Below are 10,310 nucleotides of genomic sequence, written 5' to 3'. Positions count from 1 at the left end.
TCCTCACTGAGCTCTGCTGTGTGCCGGGAGCCTGTACGGTCAGGCCACTCAGGACGGCTGTTCTCTTGCTCTCTGTACATCCCCTGCCCAACCGGTGCCTGCTTCACCTGCCCCCTACGCACATGACTGACCTTCCTACATACCTGCCCCTGCCCCAGCTAGTGATAGCTTATCAGAGGGGCAGAGAGCGGTGAGCCCTCTGCTGGTTTCCCTGGTGACTAACGAGCCCTCCTGAGGTCAACGCCCCTGTAATTGGCAATCTTCCCTTCTGGCCCCCAGGAGTGAAGACTGCCACCATGTCCTGCCTGCCATCCACCGTGCGTGGTGGGTGTCGCTCCAGGACCTTGCTTCAGACAGGTAAGCTCCCCCATCCATTAAACCACTGAGGTCTCTGTTGCTGACTCTGGGCTCTTTCTTCGTTCTTAAAGCTGAGCAAGTACAGGCCTTGTAGGCCTGCGGGGTGAAGCCCAACAAGCTCTGTTTGTTTGCCTCCAACAAAGGGATTTCCATGGAGACAATTTCAGAGCAGCTGCAATGGTAGGTAGATGCTGTGAGAGGCCAAAGGAAGGAGACATTTTATCTCTTTCTCTTATTTCCTCACACACGCCATGTGGGCACCCGTAAGGACGCAAGAGCACAACCTGCACAAAAGCCCAAGTTTGCCAGTTCTTATCTCAAATGTCCCTTCTCCCCTGACCCCTCCGAGCCAAACTGCTCCCCCCATTATTTCTTCTTAGTTCTCTATTATGATCCTTTATAACATTATCACAGATTACACTCCGTACATAACATGTGTGTGCAAGTAGATTTAATCAATGTCCCCAACATCCATGAGGATCTATCCATGAGGAGCTTTTTGGATTTGGTCACCACAACACACTCTGTGCAAAGCACAGCATTGAGTACACACGTTCAATTAATTGGACGTTCTTAAGAATTACTAACAAAACAAATACAACAGAATTCCTTTCTAGGCATTGCACTTCCTCTCCTAGAAAATTTTCAGTATTTTTATCCTTTAAAACTCCAATAATATGTTTTCTATCTATTTGGCTTTTATTCTGGATAACTTGCGTTGGCATGGATTTTTTTTTTTTTCTGGCACTCCACCCAAATTTCCAATGGCTTCCTGAATTGAGATGTCCGGAGTTGTTTCTTCTGTTCCCTGTATTCTACTATATTACAGTCCCAAGTACAGAGTCATTTAAATGCTTGAGATAGAAAAATTGGGGGGAGGGGAGACAGGAGGTTACTTTTATTGAAACTACCCAGAACTGATACTTATAACTTCATGACATTGAACATCAGCACAGAGCAGAGGTCTAAACCCAATTCACTCAGTAGTTCCTACACCTCTGCCAGTTTCTTCCTCCTCCCAACAGCTTCAAAGTCCTCCTGTCATCCTCAGCATCCAGCATCCTTTTGGTTTTCCCAGGTTGCACTGCATCATCCTCCACTTTTACACACTTTCTCCTGTACTTTCTCCTGAAATATGCAGCACCCTGTTGCCTCGTTTTCAAATTATTTTCATCAGCAAATCTCATCTCAAAGTTCATGCGTACTAAAGCTAAAACTTCTTTTGACTCAAGAGAAAGTATGTGGAGTAAAATCTGTATATTTGAGTTCTATTAGGGGAAATTGGGTTTTCTAACAGTTGATGAGATCTATACACCGTATGTTAGCAACCTACGGGCTCATTCAGTGCTCCTTCAAAAATGGTAGTTCTTTCTTATTGCTTCTTTGAACTATTGTACCATTATCATGCCACTAATCAAATATCTGCTAGGTGCCGGGCACTAAGGAGACACTTCAGAGTTGCTACATCGACAGCAACTGCCCTTCACTTTTCGGGATACCACACTGCCTTGGTTTTCCTCCTTCTCTCCATCTATTTAAGTGACCACTAAAAGTAGTTCGGGGATTGGTTGAGGTCCTCTCCTCTAGTTTTCTCTTGGCAAGGATGGTTTTCCTCCAGAAAACACGATATAGCTTTAAAAATGTGTATCTCCACCCCTTAAATCAGACTCTTAAATCCAGCTTCCTACAATGTTATCCCCATCTGATTATCCAGTAGACATCTCAAAATCACCATGACCAAAACTGTTCTTCCCCTAGTATCTGCCACACCCTCAGGGTGCAACCAATCACCCAGCTGCTCAAACCAAGAAATTCCAATCCACCTTTGATTCCTCCCTTTGCATGTTTAATCACTGTCAAGTTTTACTTGATAGTAAATTTTTATTTCAAATTTTATCTTGCATATGTCCACCTTCCCTAACTTACAGCCAACCACTTCATACACCAGGCCAGCGCCTCACCTGCACTATTGTAAGATCCACTTTACCAGGTCCTAGTTTCCACAGCTGACAATGATCTATCCTCCATACAAGCAGCTAACCAGATCTTATTTTAAAAGAGAAACCATGTCACTGCCTTGTTCATGACCTTTCAGTTGCTCTCTGTTGTTTTTAAAATTAGATCAAAAAACAAAACAAAACAAAACAAACAACAATTAGCTCAAAACACCTCACTGAGGGCTTCCCTGGTGGCGCAGTGGTTGCGAGTCCGCCTGCCGATGCAGGGGACATGGGTTTGTGCCCCGGTCCGGGAAGATCCCAAATGCCGCGGAGCGGCTGGGCCCGTGAGCCATGGCCGCTGAGCCTGCGCGTCCGGAGCCTGTGCTCCGCAACGGAAGAGGCCACAGCAGTGAGAGGCCCGCGTACCGCAAAAATACAAACACCTCAATGAGTATTATAAAGCAACATTACATCTGGCCCTGCCTCTGGCCTTTACCTCCCAGGCAGCTACTCCCTCCCTACCCTACTGGACTTTAGCCCGGCCACCCTCCCTTTCAACGGACTTGTCAAGGTCCATTCTCCCCTCAGGGTCTCAAGAGGCAGAAGGTGAACGACTCTGCTTCACGGTAGCGAAAAGCCTCAACATTTAAAACACCCTTGTACCTAGTGTTGATCTTGAAGCTGCGTTTCCTTGTTGTGTGTGTGATAAGAACTTGCTCCTACAGTTGCCTCTGACACTACTACTTCCTCAAAGCCAGAATCAGGGTCTTCTTGTTCCCTAAGACCCCACGGCACCTCAAAAGTTTGCTAAATGAAAGAATAAGTGAATCAATGAGTTAATCAATTCAGGATGCAAAAGCACCCATCCATCAGGACTTTCCCTACCGTTAAAAGAGAGATAAGCATCATTTTCTTACCCCAACTGTCTCTCACTTAGTTGAGATAGTACTGAAGTAAGAACCCCCGGACCCGGACTCTACCCATCTATCTAGTAAATGTGTGATCTTACACAAAAAAGTGCCTCTCTTGAAGCTTTGAATCCTTAATTGTGAAATGAAGGATTTGGAGTAAATTGGTGGCTTTCCAACTTTCTAAATGAAACAAAGATTTTAAAACAAAATCATATAATGAGCCATAATACGTGAATCGTTTAAAAATGAATGATGCTGCCTTGGTTGAATGGGCTGGTGTTCTTGGAGCACTGCCAACCGGTAAACGCCTCTATCCCCACTCTGGGGACCCCAGAGGCACCTCCATAGATGCCGAGGGCTCTGCAAAGCCCAGTTCAAAAACCACTGGACTCAAAAAGTCTCTGAGGCCCTGGGTAGATCTAACATTTCATGATTCCAACTCCGAAATAAACAACAGATGTTACCAAGTAAAGCTGAATGAAATGTATTCATGCACTCCTTTAAAAATTAAATGGAAGACTTTTCTCCCCTTTAAAAATCAAGCAAAATTCATTGCTTGGAATTCTGACAGAGTATACAAAGAGCCTTTTAAATGCTAAAAAACATTCATAAATGACTTTGTCACTAAGTGTTATAAGATTTTGCGAAATTGAGCTTATGTAGGTTTTTGCTGACTTGAAGTGTTATTGATTAGAAAATACCTTCTACCCTCCGGGTCATGCGAGCCTCAGAAGGTTTCAGATCCAGGAACTCGAGTCGGCTCACCTATGTACTGGAAAGGTCAACCCGCCATGGAAACCCATTAAAACGTACGCGGACATTCACTCAGCTTGGAGGCTGAGAGTGGCAGATCCAATCTCACCCAGAGCCACACTGCAGCCTCCAGGAGGCTGATGTAATTCTCCTGAGACTCTGTGGTTTACATGGAATCGATTATTTCAAAATATTAGATACGGCACTGCTTGCTTTTTCACATTGCATTAAGCGTTCCCACACAGAAGCAGGAACGAAGCAAACGCACAGCGCAGTGCAACTCCCTCCCTCATGTATATGCATGCGCACACCTGCACACGGGCACACGCACGAAGAGCAACAACATTAACAGTTTACATATGTGTTCAGATTTACATTTGTAAAACACCATAATATATCGCAGTTCATTCAATCCCCCAAGAACCCTGTAAGCTCGGTATTTAAGAGCTTCTATGTATGAAAACAAAAAAAGTGCATTAAGTGGTTTTCAGGCACTTATCTTGTTTAATTGTTCCCATATTTCAGCTGAAGAGATGGAGGCTCTGAGAATTCAAGTGGCTTATTCAGCATCCTGACACCAAAAGGGCAGATTAGTGAATAAAAACCAGGACTGTTGACTGTTAAGGGCAGCAGCATCCCTCTATCCTACCGGTTCAACTAAATCTCAAAAACAGAATGTGGGCTGTTTCTTTTGTCTAAAAGTTTGCTCTATCGGAGCAGCTTTAGGGAAACACAGTCGTTCTAGATGGCTTTTCTAACGTTAAAGCTAGTTTTCCATAGGTCCATTCATGTCCACTGTCTAGGCTGTCCCTTGTGTCGGACGGCACCATTTATGCCAAGCTGGGTGAAGTCAGAGCTGCAAACTGTGTCACCTAAGGTTCAGCTTATTGACCTTGACCTCGTTCATCCCATTGCTCATCAATAGAAAGATGGTTCTGATAAGAGGACTAACATGGGAACAATGATTTGTATCTTCCTCCAAACATCCCTCCTCCCCAGTGGAATGGTAACCTCAATCTCTTACTTTCCATTTCCTCCATTGCAGTCAAAGTTATACTTTCTCTTCCATGTGATAAGATATATGATCTTCCCTGTCTCTTTAGTTTACAGCTGGCAGGATTAGCTGACTGGTCTTGTAGGAACAAGAGCAATGTGATGATTACCTTTAGTGGCTTAAGGAAACTTATACCGCTGGGTCTCATTAATAGGACATCGGCCAAGAAATTTCATTCACGTAGAGCTTAAGCCCGTTGTACAAAATCTCAAGAGCCTGCCACAGCCTGGAAGTTGTGAAAATGATCCTGGATTAAGCTATTTTGTGAGGAAGGAACGAGAATTGCCCAAGATAAACTACCAGTCCTATAACTAAATGGTACAGAGCTCCAAGGGAAGAAGAAAAATAAACGATTTCCTTGATTACACATCTCTCCCTCTTCTAGAAAACTTATTCTCCAACTCGGAGACCATGTTATTGGAAGAGCACCACCTGCTACTGGTTCAGCTCTAATGAAGAAAGAGTTCAATACAGTAGTGATGGATTCTCTCCGTGGCCCCATTCATCCTGGGCAAGCTACTCTGACCGCTTCCTGCAGCAACGTGCCTCTCTTTTGCTGCTGTCGTTCTATGTGGAACGTGATTTTTTTTTTCTAGGAAATAGGACAAGAGAGGGAATCCAAAGATGGGGTGCCATGGTCCTGCTGTTGGCCCCGCACCTACCGTGTAGCTCGTGACATACCTGACAATTACCCTGGGACTCAGTTTATCCATAGGTGGAGTTAACACAAGTCACCCGGAAGTTCTTAGTACAAAGCTAAACATGCAGTGACTGTAAACATCTGTACAGCCCCAGAAGAACATGATGCTAGAATTGTAGCTCTTCTCAAGGAAAATGCCTTCTTGTGTTTAATTACTTTTGCCGAAAGAGGAGAATTGACACAGTATTGACTTCTAAAGTAAATTCAAATCCTGCACCCATCACTCAGGAAGGAGCTCATAGCTATGTGGGTATCAACTGGGCTACTCTTTCTAGATTTAATACCTTATACACATGCGAATTAATGATGCTTATGTGCTTCTGGCCCCTTGGTAGTAACTCGAATGCCTTATTTCTCAACCTAACTCATTGACATAGCCACCCGATTTCTGGCCATCCGTTCAACAGAGATCAGCAAAGTCTCTCTAGTAGAAAAAGTGCAAAGGCAGAAGAGAGAGGAGAAGAGGAAGCCAAGGGGAGCAGATTAAAGGTGTCATGATAATAGTAAAAACACCTTGAGAAAGAAAATTATGATTCTTCTTTCTCCACTGGCCGGGAAACAAGTACATTCAATCACGGTTAAGGTGAACATATTTTCCATACCACCCAAAACTGCTGGAACAAACAGTCTCGCTAGGAACCTTCATACCATTTCTGAGGGTAAAATATGGTACTGGATACGTAGTTTGAGTCCTGATATAGGAGTGTCTAGAACACATCAATAGATGTGGAGCCCACAATAAAGTAAATTTTAAAACAACACTGTGCAAAACAAAATCAAAGATATATGTTCATTGCGATCATACTCTCAGCATAAAATTCCTATTTTATATCAATGCAACAGTAGGAGGAACCGACAGAAAGACCTTGAACACCCAGTCTCTGCAGGCATCGGTTTCCGCAACTGGAAATTGAAGTGGAGGTATTAGATAACATTTAAGGTCTCTTCCTGAGCTAATACGCTAAAAAAATTCTATAATTTATCCTTTACGCTATTATGGTCTTGCTTCAAAAGCATAGCATGCATGCACACACACACACAGTGTCAATCACACACCCACTCACAAGCCTGGCATTTGCCATTATTAACTTCTGTTACAGCAACTGCTCTTTCCTGCCCATCAGCTGGTCTTCCAGTCAGAAATGCCTCCAGGTCTTTGCCCAGTGAGATAATAGGATGATGTCTGAATATTCAATAACTAGCCAGAATGCACACTTCCTCAGACCTCTGGCCTCTTTGGTCATCACAACTCTCCATGTTACTTGTCCATCCGTAACTCCATGATGAAGTGAAAACATTCAACCTCGGGTATCACCGGCTCCTGGAAGTTGAGCCAAAGCTGGTTTTGCCACCTTCTCTCTACTCCCTGGCAGTGGAAAGTATAATGGCATCGCATTATTGCTTGGACCAGTGAATTCATATCCAGCAGGCAGGTTGCTACCTGTAAATGGGTGTAATAATAGTATCTACCTCATAACTGTTGTGAGGGACAAATAATGAATATAAATCACTGTATCTGGTACAAACATTTTGTTCTCCAAGGCTATAAAATAAGCCCAAGACTCTGAGAACAGCCTCTGTCATCAAGGGATATTGACGTTTGTATCAACTCATCCTCAGACAGCCAGCCTCTGGCTGTCCATCCTTGAATGCCCTGGTTCCATGATTCGGTGCTATTCCACCAAAGACTGTGAAGAAAATGGCTAAAGAGAGAGAGAGACAGGGTAAACGCCCCAGGAGCTGGAACCCTACAGAGAGAGATTATGCCAGATGTCCCAGAAGCCTCAGAGTTAGGAGAATACACTTTTGCAAGTGAACCAGTAATTCCTTTTTTTGTAAACTTAGTAAACTTATCAAAGATGTAGACAGAGACCTATTTATGAGGGTAGTTATTGACATTTATTTAGTATAGTGAAAACCAGATTATAAGGAATGTGATGTTAATTTCATGTGTCAACTTGACTAGGCTATGGTGCCCAGTTGGTTGATCAAACAGCAGTCTAGATGTTGCTGGGAATGTATTTTTTAGATGTAATTAACACTTAGTTCAGTAGACTTTGACTAAAGCAGATTACCCTTCATAATGTGGGTTGGCCTCCTCCAGTTGGTTGAAGACCTCAAGAGCAAAGACTGAGGTCTCCCAAAGAAGAAGCAATTTTGCCTAAAACTTACAACATAGAAATTCTGCAGATTTCAGACTCAAGAAAGCAATATCAACTCTTGCCTAATGTTCCAGGCTGCTGGCCTACTCTACAGATTTCAGATGAGTTAATTCCTTTAAAAAATTTTCCCTCTCTTATTTCTCTCTCTGTCTCTGTCTCTCTCTCTTCATAAAAAAATAGATAATAGGTAGATAGACAGACCATCCTATTGGTTCTGTTTCTCTGGAGAACCTTACTAATACAGGGAATGATCACAAATACAAGGTTGAAACATATGAAATTGCTGTTTTTGTAGCTCAAAAACAATTGAATATTGGCAATTTCATCTAGTTTCAGTGATACACACAAATACACAGATGAATCCTAAAATGAGAAAAAAAACTGAGTACATGATCTTTAGTTTGCAAGATTATGAGTGATTTTATTCTCTTCGTAGTTTTTTCATCATTTAATTATCTAAAATTAATACAGAATATTTTAAAATTAGAAAAATATATTTAAATATCAGTCAACCCAAAGTCTTTTCTTCGGTAATGCCATAAAACCAGAAATAAGTTAAGCCCCTGTAAATCATTAAAGGCCTCCTTTTAAACATTACTGCTATGCTGTAGCTATTTTATTTATTAACACCTTAACAAAAGCATAAACTTTCAGGAATGTGGAGTATGTGACAGATTAGCGAATGGTGGTGAGTGAGAATACCCTGAGCAGAACAGCTTGCCTTGAAGAAAGTGGAACTTTCCTAAGAAAGGGAACTGTGGTAGAATGTTCGGGAAGGGGAAGTAGGGTACTCAGAGTACTCCAGGGAAACCACAGGACGTTGCTAGGAGAACAGAAGAAGAAAGAGGGTCAGCTACTGGAAGGAAGATGAGGCTCTGAAATCACATACATCACATGTGGCTTAGAACCAGTCATGCGTTGGTAGCAAATGGAATGTGGTCCTGGTGTCAGATTCCCAGGAAACAAAGGCAACATATGCTGGCTTTAGTCAAACTCACTTGGTTTGGTTTGGCTTGGGTTGGGTTTCTAAACAGAACAATGCCCAAGACCAATGGGTGTAAAAGACAAATATTACTTTTAACAGAGCTCTTATGTTTATTGTTATTTTGGCAAAGCATTAGAGTGCTGTGTCAATAATAGAAAACATTTGCCTGAATTTCAAGAATCCCGTGATTTTTTTATAATGATAAAACTACTTAGGGGTTTTCCTTCTTAATGGAAACTTCTGTCAAAAGCTATGAATGTCTGTTGTATATGATGAGAACTCTAATTCTGAGAGACGATGAAAAATGATCAAATGATTTGGCTTGGGGAATCCTGTTAAAAGACTGAACAATTCCTTTTAGCATCTGACCACTGCCTTTTCTCAGCCCCCCTTTCTAGTACATGAAGCCATCCACTGAAGCACCCTTGCACACCTGTCTTATCTAGTATGGACTGATTGTACTCATGGCCCCAATGCTGCTTACCCACCTTGACCACGGACTTGGCCATGTGGCTTGCTTTGGCCAATGAGACTACAGCAAACTTGATACAAGCAGAGACATACATTTTGGCCTCCTTTTCTGCTCCTTTGCCTTCACCTTGACATCATGCCTGGGCTACCCTGCCAAAGCAGAAGACACATAAAGCAAACATGTGTCTCAGTTGCCCTACCTGAGGCCCCCAACTGTGGAAGAGGCCACATAAGGGCAGTAAAGCCATCAAACTACCAATAAAGCAAAAATCAGTGTTTATTGTTGATTCTCCCTGAATCAACTGTAGTTTTGTGGTTGTTTGTTATGCAGCATTATTACAGCCTTAGAAAGCTGATACATCTAGGTAGGACCTTTTGCTCAGCCTTTCTTCCACTCCTTACTTCTCACCAAAACCAACCAGTCTTTTTTGTTTTTTTTAATTTACTTATTTTTGGCTGTGTTGGGTCTTCATTGCTGTGCGCGGGCTTTCTCTAGTTGCAGCGAGTGGGGGCTACTCTTCGCTGCGGTGCGTGGGCTTCTCATTGCGGTGGCTTCTCTTGTTGCAGAGCATGGGCTCTAGGCACGCAGGCTTCAGTAGTTGCGGTACATGGGCTCAGTAGTTGCGGCTCGTGGGCTCTAGGGCGCAGGCTCAGTAGTTGTGGTGCACGGGCTTAGTTACTCCGTGGCTCTGTGGGATCCTCCCAGACCAGGGCTCAAACCCATGTCCCCTGCATTGGCAGGCATGCTCCCAACCACTGCATCAACAGGGAAGCCCCAAACCAACCAGTCTTAAGTCTTATTCCATCAAAGTCCTGTTTGATGCTGGCTAATTTATATGAGTTTTTTAGTGTGTTATAAGAATGGATAAATTATGCCATTTTGGGTTATTAGGAACTTTAATGGTATAAGAACAAAATTTACACATTTCCCACTTGTGACAAATTAATACAAGACAGACTGTAAGACAATAAAAATG

The sequence above is a fragment of the Tursiops truncatus genome, chromosome 18, assembly GCF_011762595.2.
Source record: "Tursiops truncatus isolate mTurTru1 chromosome 18, mTurTru1.mat.Y, whole genome shotgun sequence".
Taxonomy (NCBI): domain Eukaryota; kingdom Metazoa; phylum Chordata; class Mammalia; order Artiodactyla; family Delphinidae; genus Tursiops; species Tursiops truncatus.
The sequence above is the reverse complement of the archived record's forward strand: the minus strand, read 5'-3'. Positions refer to the sequence as shown.